The following is a 22,942-nucleotide window of genomic DNA, read 5'->3' as shown; positions in this document are numbered from 1 at the left end:
CAATAAAAGACACATTTGAGAAACCTACCGGGAATGTAGAAGAAGGATAGTAGCTAGATGGTTTACATACTTTAGCTGAGCTCCTCCATCACTCACAGCCAAAGGTTTACCATAAGAGGTAAGACAGAAGGTCTCCCTGATGTTAGTCGCGGAGTAGGATAAGATTAAAGACTTCATTCTTCTGTAGGTGCTTTTGGAACCAGAAGAACCTAAGTACAGTCCCCATCAAGTTAAACTCAAACGAAGTTGTCAAAAATAGATTTTCATTTCTAAAAATGAATACAGAAGGTTTAAATGGGGAGAGCAGAAAAAAATCACTTTAACCTTTCCCAATTAACATTAGTGGGTAGAATCGTTACCAGTGAAGTTCATGGAAGTCTGTTTCTTGTTTATGCCGTAGTACCAAAATTTGGAAAAAGGCTAAGTCTGGGTGGCTTTAAGCATAAGGTTTGGTCAAATCTGAAAGGTTAACACAGCACAAAGGGCCACACGTGTCAACCAAATTTGTGTGTTTGCGAACGCAAAAAGGCTTTTTACATGTATCAATTTTGCAATCCGGTCACAGATTCAGTATTTGGAAGAGGCGTATTTAGGGCGTCCCTTCCAAATAGCGAATCCTAATGGTATGTATGAATGTTTTGTGACCGTGAATGTAGTCACAAAACATTTTACATTTTACCACCTACTTTAAGTAGGTGGTAACCCATGCGCAAATGGTAAGGGGTCCCCACGAACCCACTTTCCCTTTGTGAATGGTTGTAAAAACGTTTTTTAAGAGCTTGCAGTGCTCCCATGGACCACTGCCTGCTCTTAAAAAATGAAAAGAAACCTTTTTAATTTTCTTTTTCTAAACACAACCCTTTTTCCTTTAAGGAAAACGATCTGCATTTAGAAAAAAAGATTACTTTATTTAAAAGCAATCACGGTGATGCAGCCATCTCGGAAGCCATCTGAGATTTCTATGCGGAACTTAACTCGAGTGATTCCCTGGAAGCATCCCTCAGCTCTGAATACTTAGAGGCGGCACAGATACCTACTCCTAACCCAGCGCAAGCTGACTATCTTGACAGGGATATAGGGACAGAAGAAGTTATCGTGGCGATCTTCTGCCTTTGGCTTGGTAAATCGCCTGGGCCAGATGGCTATTCAGCGGCCTTTTATAAGACCTTCTGAACTCAAGTGGCCCCATTACTACGGGATCTCTTTAACACCTTTGCACAAACTGGAGCCACCCCAAAGGAAATGTCGGAAGCGTCCATTGTAGTCATCCCTAAGCCCGGGAAGGACAAAACACATTGCAGCGCATATAAACCAATTTCCCTCCTAAACCTAGATATTAGACTCTACACGAGCATACTCGCGACTCGTCTAGTGCCCTATATGCCTCAACTGGTGGAACCAGGTCAGGCTGGCTTCATACCACAAAGACAAACAAGCGACAACACAAAGAGGGTTCTACACCTCATTGAAAAAACATCTTGCACACAGAGGGAATATATGTTACTGGCCATCGACGCTGAGAAGGCCTTCGATAGGGTACACTGGCCCTATTTAGAGCAGGTCATGTTGAGATTCGGGTTCGGAGAGAAATTGTGCACGCAAATTCTAAACTGCTATCGCTCGGCCAAAGCGACAGTTCGGATAAACTGTCAGACATCATCCCGGTTCCCCATCAGCAGAGGTTACAAGCAGGGGTGCCCTCTCTCTCCCCTCTTCTTTGCGCTTTATATGGAACCGCTTGCGCTGCGGGTCAGACACCACCCCCTCAACTGGGATTACATTTGGCGGGGATGTTCATACTATCAGTTTATACGCGGATGACATCCTGCTCTCTCTCTCTCTAGCCCAATCCAGGCATTACGGGCTCTCTTCATCGAATTACACTGTTTTGCACAGGCCTATGGTGTTAAAATTAATAAGGACAAATCGACCGCTCTTAACATTTCTCTCTCTCCGCACACGCTGACTCACATACAGGAAGAACATCCTGTACAACGGTCTACCTCCACAATCCCCTACATGGGAGTGCAATTAGGGTCCACTAATCAAGCCACTATCACTGCCAACTATGATAGGCTTCGCGTCCACATCTGCAAAGAACTGGGCCAATGGAAACATCACACCCTCTCTTGGTTGGGCAGAATAGAGCCACTAAGATGACAATACTTCCTCAGTTTTTATACCTCTTCTAGACCCTTCCTCTTCGCTCCCCCGCAGGCTGGATTCAGCAAACCCAATCGGACTTACACATTTCATATGGCAGGGCCGGAAGCCCCAGGTTCAAGCACGTGATAGCGGTTCTACCACCAGAACAGGGAAGGGGTAGGGATCCCTGACTTACAGCTTTATTTTTACGCCTCGCAGCTCCGCTATCTCGTGGAATGGAGCCACCTCGAATCTGAGAAGCATTGGGTGTTCCAAGCTCAAGCAGTTGCAGCTATGCCCCTGCAGGCTATCCCCTTCTTCATAAGACACATAGGCCACCTAACCTCTACGCATCCTACATCACAAGCACGACTATGGAGGCCTGGGACCGCACTGCCACCACCCATGAGCTGACATCATTTCCCTCCCCATTTATGCCATTATTTAATAATCCAGAATTCCACCCCGGCATGGACGCTAAGGCTTTTGTGAGCTGGTGCCCCACCCACTGCCAATCGTTGGGTCTCCTGTTTGACCTGGAGGGCATCATTCCATTCCCTTAACTCAAGGCAGACTTTGGTCTCCCGGAGACGGAGCGACTGCCCTATTTACAGCTTAGGCATTGGGCTCTGCAGCCACATGTTAAACCTGGCACCCCTGACCCCATATGAGAAATGGCTTGTTACTCGAGCTTCCAATAAAAAACGAATCTCTGACCTTTATAAACACTTATTAACGGCTACCACACTTACACATAACGCGGGGCGGCTGCCATGGGAGCAGGAGCTAGGCCGGACGCTAACCCACAAGGAATGGGACTATCTCTGCTATAGAGATCGACACTCCGCGTACCGCACAGGCCTTACTGAGACACTGACTAAGGTGGTTACCTACTGGTACTACACGCCAAAGCGCCTTCATCACTTTGACCCCTGTCAGACCGCTATGTGTTGGAGAGGCTGTGGGGAGGTGGGCACTCTGGTGCATCTTCTGTGGAGCTGTGACCGTATCCAACCATATTGGACCCAAATCCTCGACAAAATAGATTCTCATCTTGAAACACAACTCCAGCGCTTCCCTGCCTACATCCTCTTGGGCCTACCCAATCCGATAATGAATCCTCTGGAATCCCGAAAGGGCCGACTAATCGCTATAGCACTGGGGGCGGCTACTCACAATATACTGGCGCTCTTCCTAGCCCCCACCACATTCCGGATGGCTGCAGAGGCTCTGGCTAGTACTAGGGATGGAGAAGTTAACTCTCACACTGGTGGGCAGAGGGACTGAATTCCCAGAACTGTGGCGCCCCTTCCTGACCTTGCTCATAACTGGTAATGTTGGGTTTCATTTGTTCTTCTGCTTTCTTCTGCTCCTTCTAAATGCTTTCTTTTGCAGACCCGCTCCGTGCATGTTACCTTGGCCATTATTCGCGACACTTGGTGTCTGTTTAGCATTGTCTCTAGGAGCAGGGGATCTTGTTTTTTCTCTCTTTATCTGTTTGAAAACCAATAAATGATTTAAACCATAAAAGCAATCACAGACATGGTGGTCTACTGACCCCAGCAGGCCACCATCCCCATGATTTTAGTAATTCCTAGTGGGTCGCTGTTAGAACTGGCTATTTCTGGTAGGCTAAGGCTGACGCCAAAGCTAGGCAGAAACCACAATTCTAGTCAGGGCAAGGGAGTCGCACGCCTAGATAACCCCTGCTCACCCCCTTGGTAGCTTGGCACGAGCAGACAGGATTATCCCGGAGGCAATGTGTAAAGCATTTGCGCACGGACACAACCGCAACAACATCCTAGGCACACCACAAAAGGAACTCCACACAAGGTTATATAAAAATAACTTCTGTATTGTAAGAACACATCAGATAGAAGTCACACATGTACATTGTGCCAACTGGCTCGGGAAATATTCCCAAGGGATTATGTACAGGACAGGGCCCCATGGGCCACTGTCAGAATCAGCACTTGGTAGAAATAGCACTTCTAGAACATAGAATATAGGATATAAAATCACTGTAGCACAAATTAGCAAATAAAGCACACAGCCAGTAACCACTGGTAACAGGTAAGTACCACCTACGCAACCCTAACCACCTTAGGAGAATGTCACGCCGGGAACCAGGACCTCACTAGGACCACCTGTACTAGAAAGAACAACCACCTAAGTATCACAGTACAATTAGGGGTATAAGCAAGAACACATTACACATGATGCATCACAACATTCAGAGGTGTAGGGAAGGAAAACACATGATGCAATAAACATACATTCAGCGGTGTAAAAACAAGGCACATGATGCATCAAAACACATTCAGAGGTACCGGAGAAAACACATGATGCCTAAAACATTTAGAGGTGTAAGGAAGGAAAAACACATGATGCATAAACCAACACATTCAGAGGTGTAAGAACAAGGAAGACACATGATGCATAAGAACATTCAGAGGTGCCAGACCACAACTCAATAGCGCAAAAACACATGATGCCCAAAAATATTCAGAGGTGTAAGATCAAGGTGCGTAATCATATTAAATGGATTACATTTCCTAGCACCACATCACATTGCGCAAAACTCACATAAGCCACCACCTGTGGCAGTCCCTATGCCAGTTGGCCTTGTTGGGGCTAGGACGCCCTGTGTCCCAATAGTCAGGGTCCTAAACGGTGCAGCTGCCCACTAATTGCCGGGCAGCTGGGATTCAATAATGATGGGGCCACATGGGAGCCACACAGGCTCTGAACAAAAGAACTGGCCCTCGAGCCTCTCAGGGCCCGTAAATACACAAGATGCGGGCGTGGAGCCTCGTGGGCTCGAAAAGGAATGTCCTGAGCCTCTCGGGCTCTCAATAACATAGAAATGCGGCCACGAACCCCTCTGGGCTCCTAACACCAATGGGCCGGTCTGAGCCTCTCAGGGCTCAACAAATAAGGCCCCACGAGCCTTTGGGCTCGTTCACAAAGTGCCACCTTTTGGAACCTCGGGGCTCATAGACCAATTTTGCCCCGTCGTTGGAGTCCCCCACTGGGGACTCTGAATGCCCAAAGGCCCGTGGAGCATAGATCGCGCCACTGGGGGGGCGGACACCGGCAATGTGTCCCAACGCCCCCCCTCTCCTCACGGTAACACCCCCGACTCACCGGCTCTGCTGCGGGGAGGCTCCATCGTTGCGCCGTCTCTCTGCGGCGTCTCCCTGCTGCCGGTACTCCTCCTGGCGGCCCCGGGGCTCTCCCTCGCTCACGGGATCCCCGGGCCGCGGCGGCCCTCACTCGGCCAGCTTCTCCTCCTCTCGGCCAAACTTCCTCGTTGCCTGGGGAAGCCCTTCCAGGCAGCCAATCACGGAGCTCCTCGCCAGTGACGCGGGAGGAGTCTCTGCCGGCTGGGCCAATCCCAGTGCAGCCTTTCTGTGTCGTCGGCTACTGCTTCCTCTCGGCCCGGGGCAGCGTCGGTGATCGCACGGGGACAACAAACAAGGGGTGGGCACCCTCGAAGCAGCAATTATCGGGGCAATGCCGGGTGGGCACCGGTGCACTAAATTAAAGAATAAATCCGCACAACATGCAGGGTGGGCACCTGCTATTCCTCACGCAAAATGCGGGGGCGGAGGAACGCTCGAAATAAAGCAAAAAGCGCTCTCAAGCGCTATAAAGATAAATCAAGCGCTCCTTAGCGCTAGGGACAGCATACAAGTGCTTCCAGGCGCTAGAGGCTGCAAGTCAAGCGCTCCCAAGCGCTAGCAGGCAAAAAGAAGGTCCAAGTAAAAATAAAGCGCTCCCAGGCGCTAAGGGGGCAGAGTCCATCAAGCCCCCAAGGCAAAGACTCCCATAGCAAAGGGGTCCCAGCATCCAGCAGGGGAGCCCAGGAAAAGGTCTCCAGAGTCCATCAGGTATCCATGGGCTGGCCAGGGCTCAGGGAGGCAAGCCTTCCCCTGAGCCCAAGCAGCAGCACGGCCCTGGCAGGATTCAAGTCAGAAATAAGAACATTTTGTAAGGGGACACAGCCCCTTTTTATACAGAGAAATCCTTTGTCTAGCAGGGTGCAGGCAGTGTGAGAACTAGCTAGAACTGGTTATAGGGAATTCCTTTCACTGGCCAGGCTAGGGACATCAGACGCATCCCAGGGGGTGGAGCCAGCATTGTGTGGGGAAAACCCAGCCTCATTCAGGACCCTCAAACCAGACTGTCAATCCACAAGCAGGCCCAGGCTCACTCCTCCCCTCACATCAGCATGCTAAACACTCCATTCACCACCGGGGCAGACCCTTCCAGACTCTTGGAGCCAGGCTCACCAGCCAGCCTCAGCCAATCACACGGCAGACACAAATTCACAAATATGCCAACTTCTAGAAGTGGCTCTTCTACACTAGATACAATCATGCCGCATATACCATTACGCAGCATTCAATCTCACGAGTTCGCACATACCAAACTCGACCCTGCACTCCCCACACATCAGGAACTACCATGGTCATACATATTCCCCATTCATTCTAATGGGAGGGCAGGTCACTCACTACACATACACAGAGAGCTCACGCACTTTACACTGTACCACAGTGAAAAAGTGCGCAGAGGCCTAAAATCACCAACACCAGTTCACAGAAACAGGCTAGGAAAAAGCAAAAAGTCTCGGGGTGAACCTGCCAAAAGGGCCGGGTCCAACAGTCGTAAATTGCGTTCTACCTCATTAATATAAACGAGGTAGGTCGATTTGCGACCCCGTGGGAATCGGCATATGAAACTCTTGGAGTTTCATACATTGGAAATTGCGATTACCGAATTGTGATTCTCAGAATTAGATAATCGCAATTTCCATTTTTTACACATGTGGCCCATAGTCACGTATGTTTAGCTCATGGTATTCAGGATCTGTGGTCTCCAAAAGCACCCTGAGGGGGGTTCAACAGAGTTGGATGCACTGAGTAGGAGCTAGTGATCAAAGTATTAGGCAAAGCCACATGAGCTCTGAATGCAACTGATGAGCATATGTGGCTGGGATTGTTTTGTTTTCTCTGGACAAATGGTACAGTTTTGTCACATTCCTTCTACTAAATACCTCTTTGGAAATAGCATCTCTGGAAACTCAGGTTAAAACCACTGAATGACCAGAGACCCAGAACCACATATGTGTAGTGCCAGGAAGTAGTGTCATTACCAGCTAAAAGTATGTAATGCAGGCCCATTGCCTATGATTTGGGTTTCTAATTGCTGACACGCTCCTCTGTTGACAACCTCTCTGACACTACTGCCATGGTCCTGCAGCCTCACCCTTTATCTCTGCATGTTTTTCAACTGCTGTAAAGCACAGAAATGAATGGCATATTCCACATTTAGGGTTGATAGAAACGTATGGGAGTATTGTGGAGAAGTGTGGCTCAATAGTTAGAGCGGCAGACCCTGATTCAGAGGCCTGGCCTGGGACCAGGGTTCAATTCCTGCCTCAGCGGGTCTTGGGCTCAATTTCCTCGGACCTGATAATTCTCGCCTTGGTGCCTAATCTAATCATGGGTCCCAATATGCAACTCTGGGCAATAGCTTGCTTAATCTCCACAACGGCCACAACAGCGCTGGGATGCCTGGCTTCACCTTGGGGGTGCCCAGGAGTGGGCATTTCATAGGGAAAAGCCAGGAAGGGTTCCACAGCGGTATGCGTACAGCGCCAAGAAACCTCAGGGCATAAGTGTGCTATACAAGTACAAATTCATTTCATTTCATTTTTTCAGTGAAATTCGTCAGCATTGGGTCTTTCATAAATAAACATACTGGAATCATTCCACATCATCCTGGAATTACCACATTTAAATTAATTTAAACTTAAAATAGATGTGCATTCAGGCAAAGCTGCAAACAGAGGGACTTTGGCACCGAAATCACCTCATGTGGAAAGACCCAAAAGAGGTAATAGCTCACTGACCTTCACACACCCCTCCACAGAGACCACCATACCATAGATTGTACCAGACGGTTTGTGTGAATTGAATCCTTGTAGGCACTGATCATTTTTCCAGACATTTTGATTTTGTATAAATATTTATAACTTCCTACTGTGCGTCAGATTGCTACAATCCTTCTGCCTTCTATTTCCTACTACAGCATTATCTGTAGAGATTGGACTAGAGGAATTACACTGGGCATGAGTGACTCTCCCATGAAAGCACTCTTCAGCCTTTGTGGGTCCTGTGGAAAAAGGTCCTCTTTGGATGTCATGTGAACCTCACCAGAACTATGTATTCTGCTTGTACCCCAAGCACAAGGCTAAAGATTTTGAGACCAATGCACTAAAAGTCTGGGAATGTCACTCCCGTCTCTGCCTGCAAGAGGCTAAAGCTCAACATCTCCATCCTTTGGAGATTACTCTTTGCAAATTGCCACTTATGGTGTGACTGAAAATGCGACAAGAAGTGATCTTTACGTTCATGAAAGGCCTAAGAAAGCAGCCTTATCAGAGGATGTGGCGTCCACCTCAATATAGCCTTCTACTAAAGTTCATAAGAAGGTGGCAAAAAGGTTTTGCAAACATTCTCAAGCATCTCTTTAGGAGAAGATTAGATTGCAATATTCCGTCAACATCATGCGCAGTGACCTGGGTAGCAGTGAAAACTCTGACGCTGTCAACACCGATAAGGCATGCGCTCATGTCCACACTTTTCAGTCCTCAACTTTCTTTTCTCCAGTGCTACCCTCAACTATGGTGTCTATTCTGTCAAAGGCTTATCTGTTGGCACCTGCTTCTTTAAATCACACACTGCACACCTAGCCCATATCAGCGTGGCTGCATTGATGACCTCACTGAAGGCAACTTCGTCAAAGTCCTCTCTGCTGCTGATGGCTTTGTCGATAACCACTTTCTTGATGACCATACTGTCAATAACTTGCAAGGAAAGCCTCCAAGAGCCACATCACCTTGATCTCGGAAGAAGGGGCTTCCTCAGTACTATACCGAGCGCAAGCATCACCCAACAATGTCCCTCCTACCCCAATACCGAGACTTCTAGACACCAAAGCGGGAGATGAAACAGAGGAAGAGGATCCTTTTGGAACTGCATACAGTCATTCACAACTACGGGTCAGATGCCATGCTATTCCTGAAGATTATAATGACCAGTCTAACCAGGCTGATCCCCATATGGCCGATGATTGCCACCCTTTTAATGAAGAACAGAAGGATAATTGCTGGTGCTAGGTTCATCTACATTATGATCTCTACTTTGATCCATAGCATACTTCAGGTACTAGGAGCAAGCTAGATACCACAACCTCCCATGCTGCTAGGGCCTGGTGATCTAATTATGGATATTCAACATATGGAGATGACTACTATGCTAGGCTTTTCCACAGCCTCACCTTCAAATCAGCTTAAAATGCTGGAGAATAGTTCTACACTAAACAAACAATGCAAAGCCCCTAGAAGGCACATCTACCTTTGTTTGACATCCTCAGGAAAACTCTACAGTTATGCAGGCGGCACAGAGGTATTCAAGAAATTCAACATGTCCCTGCACTGCACCACCCGGTAGAGAAGAAAGGAGGATGAATAATGTTGCAAAATGAGTTTCATCCATGACTGCAACACCAATCAGGGCCGCCAACACCTTGGCTAAGCATGACCAGAAAATGTGGGCAAATATTGACGTTATTGCTACTGACCCCGGAGGACAAATGCAGCAAAGCCATCCATAAAGATGGTAAGAGGGTTCAGCAACTGTCATTACTGTGCGATGGATGTGACCAACACAGGCTTCAGGCAGCAGCAAGAGCAGCCATCCTGCAAAGATCAGGCTGGTTAAGATGCATATCTTTTAAGCCCAGATTCCAAAATAGGATGCTTAGCATGTCGTTTTTGTTTTGGTTAAATCTGTTTATTAAACATTTTCTTTCCCATTGTAGTACACATATATATATATATATATATATATATATATATATATATATATATATATATATATATATATATATATATATATATATATATATATATATATAACAAATATAATAGTGTCAGCATAATCGTAGTGTCAGCATGGATGTATAAAGGCTAAAACATGTACAGCCTAATTCATCAAAGACCCGTTTTGCGAGTCTTTAATAGCGATTCATAAGGAATCGCTATTACAGACTCGCAAAACGGGATTCATGTAGGAATAGCAAAATGAATTGCGATTCCTACACATTCCTTATTTGCGATTAGCAAATTGCTAATCGCAAATAAGGAATACTCCCCATTCATTCCTATGGGCCAAAAGGCCCATAGGAATGAATGGGGAGTATTCCTTATTTGCGATTAGCAATTAGCTAATCGCAAATAAGATAGCGATTTAAAGGGTGCCAGGGGTGTCCAAAGGACACCCTGTAGCACCCCTTAAATGCAAATTGAAACAGGTGTTGCGCACACACATGTCCAAAGGACATGTGTGTGTGCAACATGCAACTTAGAAAAATGCTTTTAAAAGCATTTTTCTAAGTTATCGCTATTTACCACGAGGTTTGACCTCACGGTAAATAGCGGGCCGAAATTGCGAATTCGCAATTTTAAAATGGATGATGAATTGCATTTAAGGAATCTCAAATAGAGATTCCTTAAATGTAATTCCTCGCAAAATAGCGAAATCGCTATTACCGGAATTTTCTCCGAATCTGGCCCTTTGCGAGCGCAATTCAGCTTGATGAATCAGGCTGTTAGTGTAGTATAACATAGCTCAATAAAAGACAGCTGTAATTAGCAGTGCACATTGTGTGTCAAATTAGAGTGCTATACAGAAAAGAACAATTAGGATCAAGTCAATGTAGTCATCCTGTTGTTTGAAAATGTACAATGAAGTCCAGTCAAAAATGCAGAAAACAAAAGATATTAAACAGACCCGCACCCACCATGGTTGTCCATAAGCACTCTGTTTTGCACCATCATAGCCACATCAGAGCGAGTGAGAGCTGGTTAGTGCAGAGCAAACAAGACAAGTGCAATCATTGCCATGTTGGAAAACCTGTGGCTGCTGCGGCATCCGGAGATCGTGCAAGGGACTCACCAAGTGCAACCTAGCTGCCTGAAAGGCAAGCAGGGTAGGATCCCAAATGCCTGCAAGGTGGTATTTACGCAGTCCCATAGTGTCTTCCCTGTGAAGGGCGATACTTTCTGCCTGAGCCCACGTGGCAGGGACTTCTCTCAAGCAGTAGGTTGGGGGAGGGGGGAGGATTATCTCCACCTGCGAGTAATAAGGCATTTGGCCAGGTGGAGTCCCTATGCTTCTTGTCTCAGAGGTGCAAACCCAAAAGACAGACATCCCATGTTTGCAGCGAGGTACGCCATGTAATGTTTGAGAACTGTAAAGTTACCCCTTACCAGTACTGGTTAAGAAACAGACAGGCCCAGAGCATGGGTAACAAATCTCTGTCAGGCAGGCAATGGGGGAGAGGGGGGGCGTCATTGAGGTTAAAATAATTGTTTATGTTGTGGGGGGTGAGGTACGCCCAATGCAGGACGTAATACTGAATGAGACAAAAACGGGCATAGCACGGTACACAGACAGGGCACTCCAGCATAGAACTCCACTCCTTATCCATGCAGGGGTGGCCAATGACATGAAGATATTGAATGGTGAGCTGCAGCTGATGTTCCTGCACCATGTCCCCCCAATAGTCCCCTTGGAGCCTAATCAGGGAGCTATGTAGGAGGAATTGACATGAGGCAGGCATTCTTCCTCAATTAGAGATTCCAGAGGAACGAGAGTACCGTCACAATACGGATCTCCTAGCATATGTTTGCCTGTCTCGTGCCAGGTGGCTATTTCTCCAGTGAACTGACCCGACATCTCCTCAGGGTGCCAAGTAACGGAGGAGCTGGCACATATGGACCTATTGCATTAGTAAAAAAGAGGCACTGCTTACAGCAGCGATTCAGAAAAGGGGGTGGTGATGGACAGAGTATCTGAATTAAACAGAACACTCATACCCAGTCAACAGATCAGGGCTTGATCCATCACCGTTTTTTTAGCTCACTGCACCATCCCAGCTCAGAACCGGGCTACATGCAAATTAGTCTGTCCCTGGCCCAGTGCATCATGGGAACAGGACAGACCAAACTACCAAGCCAATTCTGATACTGGGAAGGAAACAAGCTTCTGGGGACCGGTTTCTGGCATTACAGCCGTCTTCGGCCCGGCTTGCTGGAATCCTGATGGTGCAATGAGCAAGGGACTCACATCTGAGTATACCCTTCCACGCTTATGGTGGACAAAACGATTCAGAAAAGGGGGTGGTGATGGACAGAGTATCTGAATTAAACAGAACACTCATACCCAGTCAACAGATCAGGGCTTGATCCATCACCGTTTTTTAGCTCACTGCATCATCCCAGCTCAGAACCTGGCTACAACCAAATTAGTCTGTCCCTGGCCCAGTGCATCATGGGAACAGGGCAGACCAAACTACCAAGCCAATTCTTATACTGGGAAGGAAACAAGCTTCCGGGGACCGGTTTCTGGCATTACAGCCGTCTTCGGCCCGGCTTGCTTGAATCCTGATGGTGCAATGAGCAAGGGACTCACATCTGAGTATACCCTTGTAGGAGAGTAGGGTCTGCAATCCTATGATCACCCGGACTTTTTGCTTTTGTTTCACTGGTTTACGACTTTCTCGGGCTGTGGGCCTGCTAATCAGACCCACAGCCTAGCTGTTCTCTCACTAAATTGATGCGTGTACCTTAGGTGCATTACCCAATTGGAACTGGGCCACCTTGTCAGACCCTGTAACTCAGGGCATCGGTGTACCCAGGGCCTACCAGGGGCTGAAGCATGTATTATGCCACCCCCGGATGGCCAGCTAAATCTGACACAACTGGCTGCACGACAGCTGGGGCAGAGTAGCGTACTCGCTCGTTGCTTTAGGTATAGTATCCCTATATCTAACCTCACAATGGACACCCGGGTTCCTATCAGTCACTCCTATGGCAGGCCTTGACAATCCTGAAGGCAGAGTGCATGGAACCGTGTGAATTGGGCTCTGGCACGAGCCGAGCCCGGTTGCAGCTTGCGGAACCAAGACCCAATGGCTGTTCCATGATAACGCGTATCATATCGGTAACTTCGGTATAGCGTTATCAAGACATGTCGAGTAAGGTGTCATACGAATCGGGATGCTGCCCCCTCACCAATTCTGGCGACAAGGTTAGCATTCCGCCCTTCTAGAGGGACACGACATGTATGTAACTGTGAACCCCGGTTAAAGTTAATTGAAGCCTCAGCTCCACAAAATGGACGCTGCCACCACAGACACGAGTCTGACCTCCTGCTGCTGGGAGTCCTTCCAGCGAGGAGAGCTTGGACAAAGGGTTTCCTGTCAGGGGCGGTGTTCGCACCATCCCAGACAGGGTTTTGTGTATTCTGGGTAGGCAGGGCTTTGCGAGAAGGTGACTGCGGAGTGGCACCCCGGTGCTCACTACGCATCTGCCGGTTAGAACCAGTTCCAGGGGCGCGCAGCCCCTGACCTGGGGAAAGTCCGGCAGGGGAGAGGGGTGTAACTACCCCCCTTCCTGGTCCCACCCCTAGGGCAGGACCTAGTCATGTACCCACCCCTTTCTTTAGGATAAAGGCCGGAGCGGGGACCCTTCCAAATTAGATCATCTTTGAATCAAGAACTACTTTCTACGAAAGGACATTCAAGACTCTTCTCAAGATTTCTCCCTTGTGGCTAAGGAGTAGTCACCCTGCATCCGCAGGCACCATCTAAGAACTCTGCGGTTTGCTGCAAGTCCTTCCTCAGGAATCCGACGACCCAGCTCGACGAGAACCGGCTTCCCTGGCCCCTCTGACCTCTACCCACATCGTCAGCTCAGCTGAGATCTGTGGGTGCGACGAGACCTCGAGGGACCGGCCATCATCAAAACCTGCACGCTTTCTTAAACCAGCACGATCACCGAAGGAATCCTCTGGTGAGTGCTCTGGGGTCCGAGAAGCCCCGACCCTGAGCAGCTCCAGCATCGAAATGCAGTCTCCCAGCATCTCCACGATCTGCGTGGGGCCCTTCTGCTCGCTGTTCAGCACGTTGTCTGGTCACTAGCCGCTGGCTTGTGCCCTTCTTGACGACACCCGACAACCAACGCTGCTGGTCTGGTTGCTCCAGACTGGCCTTTGCTCCCTTCTGCGAGAGGAGCACTCCGGACCCTCCTGGTCCACTCCAGACGCCATTTTAGGCCCACCACGTGGCCCTGAAATCTGCCAAGGCTTGTTGCCCCAATCCTGGGCCCAGCGACGCCGACAGCATCAACCTTCGTGGGACAGCTCGCACCTCCATCCTGGTCGCCGACAACGCCTCCTGGTCCGTGAGACTGCAGAGCCTAGCGTCGCCCACTCACCTAGTCGAGGTGACGGCCATCCGGTGCCTTCCTGGTACCCTCTGACTACTGGCTAGTAGTACGAACTTGGTCCCCTCTGCTTTCAGGTATCATCGATCACTGATCCAGGCTTGGGTCGCCACGAACTATTCATCACTGGTCGCCGGCCAGCAACTCCTTTTCTTCCGGCTCCTGGCTCGTCAGCGAAGACCCCCGACGCCTGTAAGACTTGTGCAGCCGCAGCCCTCGTGGCTAGGTAACTTCGGCATTTCGGTGCCTGCATAGCCTCCTTACTCTAGGGTCCCGAGTCCCTCGCTTCCAACTTGCCTTATCGGGTCCGCCCGAGACCACTAGAACTTTCCGTGCCCTCTGGCACTTGTTTTAATTGTGCACTTGAAGTATTTTCCTAAGAGTTTTGTTCTGTGCTTAGTACCCTGTCCTCATAAAGAGTACAGGGCTGTTGTGATTCTAATAAATATACTGTTTATTTTCATAACACTTGTGTGGTGTCCTTTCACTTGGTGTTCAAGGGGTATGTGATGGTATAACAGCTGGCTTAACACGCCCTCTAGAGTTTAGCCCGAAGACTGCTCGTATCCACGCTACTAGGATAGCTGGTCTAAGGTTGACTTACAACCAATCACCATAAGGATCGTGTGGACCGATGCATAGTGGTCGCTAGAATAGCGAATACTGCATATCGGGCCAACTTCTCACATTGGTGAGCAGCGGTTGGGATTTGAGCTTGCTGTTGTTTTACCACGCGTATCCTAAGAATATCTTGTGAAAGATCGCATAAGTACTCCAGGTACATATAACTTAGCTTAGAATACTCTGAGTTCTACTGAACCAGCTGTTGTAGCTCCTCAAGGCTTAGCACACCTTGGCTACAACTCTTAGCAAGGGATCAGTAGGTAAACCCATAGTGTAGGTAGGTGCATCACTTACACCACACTAGAAGCAGCATGTCAGACAAAGGAGGAAACTCTGAGACTCCCCTTGTGTCAGTCGACCTTCCACAGGTCACCTCCAGATATGCTGCACTTAGCTTCCACGGAATGCGACAGATCTGTACATCTCGAAAGCTAAAACAGGGTGCAAACCCTACCATTCCGTTTCTGATTGGTCTCTTGGAGACTTATGATGCCAAGAGGGCGGGTAACACCGACCCTTCTCATCCAGAAGTGGATATGCCCCCCCTCGAGGGAACCCGAGGTGACCCTGACCTTATCCATCTCTCCGCAGAGGGCGAAGAGGAGGACGAGGAGCCAGAGACATCTGGGGACGAGGCAGACAAAGGTCCAGTAGTGGTTAGCCAGCTAACTCAGGACAACTTAAGCCGGCACGAGATTGGTACTAGGAGACCCCTGGGGCCTCTCTCGGGCCAGCTTAACATTGGGAACGGACGAGTTAGGTCTCTGTCGAGAGGCTCTAACAGATCCGTTCGAACCAATGGCTCTCGGGGCTCTGCTCGAAGAGGGATGACATCCCCTCAGAGGAGAGTGTACGAAGCGAAGGAGCGGGAAGTCAATCTGCGGATCGAAAGGGAAGAACTTGCCCTAGCCAAAGAGAGACTCGCCTTTGCTAGAAAGCAAGAATTGAGTGGGACCATTCCCACTGGTGGCAGCATTCCCCCACGGGAACCCAGGAGTTTAGACACTAAGCACCTGAATAAGATAGTGCCCCCCTTAAGCAAGGGGACGACATCCACAAATGGATTACTGCTTTGGAGCGGGCCTGCACTGTACAGTGCGTCCCCCAAAGTCAGTGGGCAGCTATCTTGTGGCTCTCCTTTGAAGGTAAAGGTAGAGATAAGCTCCTCACTACTAGAGTCGAGGATGCTAACAATTACCAGGTCCTGAAGAACACACTGATTGATGGGTTCGGCCTAACCACTGAGCAGTACAGGTTGCTGTTCAGGGATACCCAGAAAACTCAGTCTCAGGACTGGTCTGATTTCGTTGATTGTGCCACTAAGGCTTTGGAGGGCTGGTTGCTGGGTAGTAAGGTTACTGATTACACAGGATTGTATAATTTGATCATGCGAGAACAGATTTTAAACAATTGTCAGAACCAGTTGTTGCATCAGCACCTTGTCGACTCGGATCTGACCTCTCCAGATGGGTCAGAACAAGGGTTAAGCAAAACCAGGGCCAGAACCAGGGTGGTCAGAAGAAAGCAGACCAGAAGGGTAAAGATTCAAAAGGGGAACAAACTGACCAGAAGTCTTCGACAGGTCCCCAACAACCCAAAGAGGGGGGGGGGGGGGTCAGGCTTCCCAGAAAAAGAAGAATCAAGAAGGTCAATCGAAAAGGTGGTGCCAATACTGTAAAAGTAAAACTCACTGGTTTAGTGAGTGCACCAAGAAAGACTCCTGCTACTGCAGCCCCTAAGGCACCCGTGCCCCCTAGTACAGCCAGCAGTAGTAGTGCGCCTCCCAAGGGACTAGTTGGGTTAACCTTGGGTTCTGAGGGGTGTGACAACTTAGTTGGTACGCTCACTCAGGCTGTCCTTGTCTGTACGGGGGATGCGGATATATCCCCTGATGTCAGTCCCAATACTTTGGGCAAATACCGACAGACGCCTTTAATTAATGGAAGGATGGCTCAGGCCTATAGGGACACGGGGGCCAGCGTCACCATGGTGACGCCTAACTTTGTGGACCCTGGACAGATCATGCCAGGTACAGATTTCCTGGTGACCAATGCCAGCAACGTCACTACCAGTCATAGTTTGGCGATTGTTGCTTTCTCCTGGGGAGGGGTAAATGGCCAGAAAAAGGTTGTTGTTAGTTCAGACCTCCCAGTGGATTATTTGTTGGGCAATGATTTGGAGTCATCGCAATGGACAGAAGTGGAGCACCGGACTCACATGGAAATGTTAGGCTTGCCAGCACATGTGCTTGCTGTGACTAGGTCACAGGTCAGAAGATGCCCCACTGAACAGGTGCTGGATCCTGGAACAACGGACCAGACACCTCCCAAGAAGAAGAGCAGTCGGGTTAAGGCCTCGCCTTTCCCCTTGCCCCAGGTCGAGGATCAAGTCTCAGAGAAGGCTGACCTCCAGGAATTGCGGGAAACTGAACCTAAAGAACTCAAACTTGATCAAGTTGAGTTTCTGGGCTCAGGGGGACCCACACGAGAAGACCTGGGGAAGGACCAGTTAGACTGCCCTTCCCTTGAACCCCTCAGACAGCAGGCTGCTGCTGAGGCTGCTGGGAACGCCACAGGTACCCACAAGGTATACTGGGAAGATGGACTCCTATACACTGAGGCAAGAGACCCCAAGCCTGGCATGACCAGGAGGCTGGTTATCCCCTTGTCTCAGCGTGGTTTCCTCCTTACCTTGGCCCACGAGATTCCCTTAGCAGGACACTTAGGCCAGACGAAGACGTGGGACAGGCTTGTCTCACACTTTCACTGGCCTCACATGAACAAAGATACCAAGGAGTTTTGTCGCTCCTGTGTCACTTGCCAAGCCAGTGGTAAGTCAGGTGGCACTACAAAGGCCCCCCTTATACCAATGCTTGTGGTGGGGGTGCCCTTTGAACGGGTGGGGATCGACATTGTCGGTCCCATGGAACCACCAACAGCATCAGGGCACAAGTTTATACTGGTGGTAGTGGATCATGCCACCAGGTATCCTGAAGCTATTCCCCTTAGGACCACTACAGCCCCTGTGGTGGCAAGAGCCCTAGTTGGAGTATTCTCCAGAGTGGGCTTCCCTAAGGAGGTCGTCTCTGACAGAGGTGCAAACTTCATGTCGAGCTACTTAACTGCTATGTGGAAGGAATGTGGTGTCAACTACAAGTTCACTACACCCTATCATCCACAATGCAATGGGCTTGTTGAGAGATTCAACAGGACCCTAAAAGGAATGATTCATGGACTACCTGAAAAGCTTCGGCGTAGATGGGACGTCCTGATTCCCTGCCTTTTATTCGCTTACAGAGAAGTCCCACAGAAGGGGGTTGGCTACAGCCCTTTTGAACTTTTGTACGGGCATCCTGTAAGAGGACCCCTGTGTTTGGTGAAGGAAGGATGGGAGAGACCTCTCAAAAAGCCTGCAACCAGCATAGTGGACTATGTGCTCGGTCTCCGCTCGCGGATGGCTGAGTACATGGAGAAGGCATCCGAAAACCTTAAGGCCAGCCAAGAACTCCAGAAAGCTTGGCATGACCAAAAGGCTGTCTTGACTGTTTATCAGCCCGGACAGAAGGTGTGGGTGTTGGAGCCAGTGGCCCCAGCAGCACTCAAGGACAAATGGTCCGGGCCCTACACCATCCTGGAGAAAAAGGGAGAGGTCACCTACCTGGTAGACCTTGGAACTCCCCGGAGCCCCCACAGGGTGCTCCATGTCAACAGGCTCAAAGCATATGTCGACAGGAAGGACATGAGTTTGCTCATGGCCATAGATGAGGGACAGGAGGAGGAGAGTGACCCTCTCCCCGACCTGCTCACTCAGAATCCTGACGATGGATCGGTAGACGGTGTTGTCTTTTGTGGCAGCCTCTCCGAACATCAACAGGAGGATTGTAAACAGGTTCTTCAATCCTTCCAGCATATGTTCTCTCTAACACCCAGCCAGACCAATTGGTGTACCCATGAGGTTGACACTGGTGACAGCTTGCCCGTCAAGAGTAAAATCTACAGGCAGCCCGATCACGTTAGAGATTGCATCAGAAGTGAAGTGCAGAAGATGTTGGAGCTGGGAGTCATTGAACCCTCGGACAGCCCCTGGGCTAGTCCCGTAGTTCTAGTGCCGAAACCTCACACCCCGGGCGGTAAGAAAGAGATAAGGTTCTGCGTAGACTACAGGGGTCTCAATGCAGTCACTAAGACTGATGCCTACCCAATACCAAGGGCAGACGAGCTTATCGATAGATTGGCTTCGGCCAACTACTTAAGTACGTTTGACCTGACAGCTGGGTATTGGCAAATCAGGTTAGCTGAGGACGCCAAGCCTAAGACCACATTTTCTACCCCTGGTGGGCATTATCAGTTCGTGGTGATGCCCTTTGGTTTGAAAAATGCACCTGCCACCTTCCAACGGTTGGTGAATCACGTTCTCACTGGGCTGGATGACTTCTGTGCGGCGTATCTTGACGATATTGCTGTCTTTAGCTCCACCTGGGAGGATCACCTGGTCCCCCTGCGGAAAGTGTTAGAGGCGCTGCAAGCAGCAGGCCTCACTATCAAGGCTACCAAGTGCCAGATAGGGCAGACACAGGTTGTATATTTGGGCCACCTTGTCGGTGGAGGCCAAGTTCAACCACTGGAGAGCAAGATACAGTCAATCAGGGACTGGGCTCCTCCAACCACCCAGACTCAGGTTCGAGCTTTCTTGGGCCTGACTGGTTACTACCGAAAGTTCGTCAGAAATTACGGATCGATTGTGACTCCGCTTAATGAACTGACAAGTAAGAAAATGCCCAAATAGGTTCAGTGGACAGTGAGCTGTCAAAAAGCATTCGATGACCTAAAACAGGCCATGTGCACGGCACCTATCCTCAAGAGTCCAGACTACTCCAAACCATTCATTGTCCAAACAGATGCGTCTGAGTTGGGTGTGGGAGCTGTTTTATCTCAACTGAATTTTGATGGTCAAGACCAGCCCATTGCTTTTATAAGCAGAAGGCTGACCCCCAGAGAGAAAAATTGGTCAGCTATAGAGAGGGAGGCCTTCGCTGTGGTGTGGGCCCTGAAGAAACTGAGGCCATACTTGTTTGGCACTCATTTCAAGATTCAGACCGACCATAAGCCCCTCCTATGGCTAAATCAGATGAAGGGTGAAAACCCCAAACTGCTTAGGTGGTCCATTTCCCTACAGGGGATGGACTTCACAGTGGAGCATAGACCTGGCACTGATCATGGCAATGCAGATGGGCTCTCCAGGTATTTCCACTTAGAACAAGAAGACTCACCTGGTCAAGGTTAGTTTATTGTCCCAACGTTTGGGGGGGGGGTCATGTAGGAGAGTAGGGTCTGCAATCCTATGATCACCCGGACTTTTTGCTTTTGTTTCACTGGTTTACGACTTTCTCGGGCTGTGGGCCTGCTAATCAGACCCACAGCCTAGCTGTTCTCTCACTAAATTGATGCGTGTACCTTAGGTGCATTACCCAATTGGAACTGGGCCACCTTGTCAGACCCTGTAACTCAGGGCATCGGTGTACCCAGGGCCTACCAGGGGCTGAAGCATGTATTATGCCACCCCCGGATGGCCAGCTAAATCTGACACAACTGGCTGCACGACAGCTGGGGCAGCGTAGCGTACTCGCTCGTTGCTTTAGGTATAGTATCCCTATATCTAACCTCACAATGGACACCCGGGTTCCTATCAGTCACTCCTATGGCAGGCCTTGACAATCCTGAAGGCAGAGTGCATGGAACCGTGTGAATTGGGCTCTGACACGAGCCGAGCCCGGTTGCAGCTTGCGGAACCAAGACCCAATGGCTGTTCCATGATAACGCGTATCATATCGGTAACTTCGGTATAGCGTTATCAAGACATGTCGAGTAAGGTGTCATACGAATCGGGATGCTGCCCCCTCACCAATTCTGGCGACGAGGTTAGCATTCCGCCCTTCTAGAGGGACACGACATGTATGTAACTGTGAACCCCGGTTAAAGTTAACTGAAGCCTCAGCTCCACAAAATGGACGCTGCCACCACAGACACGAGTCTGACCTCCTGCTGCTGGGAGTCCTTCCAGCGAGGAGAGCTTGGACAAAGGGTTTCCTGTCAGGGGCGGTGTTCGCACCATCCCAGACAGGGTTTTGTGTATTCTGGGTAGGTAGGGCTTTGCGAGAAGGTGACTGCGGAGTGGCACCCCGGTGCTCACTACGCATCTGCCGGTTAAAACCAGTTCCAGGGGTGCGCAGCCCCTGACCTGGTGAAAGTCCGGCAGGGGAGAGGGGTGTAACTAACCCCCTTCCTGGTCCCACCCCTAGGGCAGGACCTAGTCATGTACCCACCCCTTTCTTTAGGATAAAGGCCGGAGCGGGGACCCTTCCAAATTAGATCATCTTTGAATCAAGAACTACTTTCTACGAAAGGACATTCAAGACTCTTCTCAAGATTTCTCCCTAGTGGCTAAGGAGTAGTCACCCTGCATCCGCAGGCACCATCTAAGAACTCTGCGGTTTGCTGCAAGTCCTTCCTCAGGAATCCGACGACCCAGCTCGACGAGAACCGGCTTCCCTGTCCCCTCTGACCTCTACCCACATCGTCAGCTCAGCTGAGATCTGTGGGTGCGACGAGACCTCGAGGGACCGGCCATCATCAAAACCTGTACGCTTTCTTAAACCAGCACGATCACCGAAGGAATCCTCTGGTGAGTGCTCTGGGGTCCGAGAAGCCCCGACCCTGAGCAGCTCCAGCATCGAAGTGCAGTCTCCCAGCATCTCCACGATCTGCCTGGGGCCCTTCTGCTCGCTGTTCAGCACGTTGTCTGGTCACTAGCCGCTGGCTTGTGCCCTTCTTGACGACACCCGACAACCAACGCTGCTGGTTTGGTTGCTCCAGACTGGCCTTTGCTCCCTTCTGCGAGAGGAGCACTCCGGACCCTCCTGGTCCACTCCAGACGCCATTTTAGGCCCACCATGTGGCCCTGAAATCTGCCAAGGCTTGTTGCCCCAGTCCTGGGCCCAGCGACGCCGACAGCATCAACCTTCGTGGGACAGCTCGCACCTCCATCCTGGTCGCCGACAACGCCTCCTGGTCCGTGAGACTGCAGAGCCTAGCGTCGCCCACTCACCTAGTCGAGGTGACAGCCATCCGGTGCCTTCCTGGTACCCTCTGACTACTGGCTAGTAGTACGAACTTGGTCCCCTCTGCTTTCAGGTATCATCGATCACTGATCCAGGCTTGGGTCACCACGAACTATTCATCACTGGTCGCCGGCCAGCAACTCCTTTTCTTCCTGCTCCTGGCTCGTCAACGAAGACCCCCGACGCCTGTAAGACTTGTGCAGCCGCAGCACTCGTGGCTAGGTAACTTCGGCATTTCGGTGCCTGCATAGCCTCCTTACTTAAGGGTCCTGAGTCCCTCGCTTCCGACTTGCCTTATCGGGTCCGCCCGAGACCACTAGAACTTTCCGTGCCCTCGGGCACTTGTTTTAATTGTGCACTTGAAGTATTTTCCTAAGAGTTTTGTTCTGTGCTTAGTACCCTGTCCTCATAAAGAGTACAGGGCTGTTGTGATTCTAATAAATATACTGTTTATTTTCATAACACTTGTGTGGTGTCCTTTCACTTGGTGTTCAAGGGGTATGTGATGGTATAACAGCTGGCTTAACACGCCCTCTAGAGTTTAGCCCGAAGACTGCTCGTATCCACGCTACTAGGATAGCTGGTCTAAGGTTGACTTACAACCAATCACCATAAGGGTCGTTTGGACCGATGCATAGTGGTCGCTAGAATAGCGAACGCTGCATATCGGGCCAACTTCTCACAACCCTTCCATG

At 49.8% G+C, this 22,942-nt stretch overlaps 1 protein-coding gene across 1 annotated transcript in view; it reads left to right on the top strand.

The window, feature by feature from the left end:
• LOC147724808 (1-phosphatidylinositol 4,5-bisphosphate phosphodiesterase gamma-1-like) overlaps positions 1-22,942 on the top strand; it is a 731,250-nt gene that overhangs the window by 284,653 nt on the left and 423,655 nt on the right. The gene's annotated exons all lie outside the window — the stretch shown is intronic.

The sequence above is a fragment of the Lissotriton vulgaris genome, chromosome 4_1, assembly GCF_964263255.1.
Source record: "Lissotriton vulgaris chromosome 4_1, aLisVul1.2, whole genome shotgun sequence".
In the NCBI taxonomy this organism is placed as follows: Eukaryota; Metazoa; Chordata; class Amphibia; order Caudata; family Salamandridae; genus Lissotriton; species Lissotriton vulgaris.
This window is presented reverse-complemented; position numbering and strand designations above follow the sequence as displayed.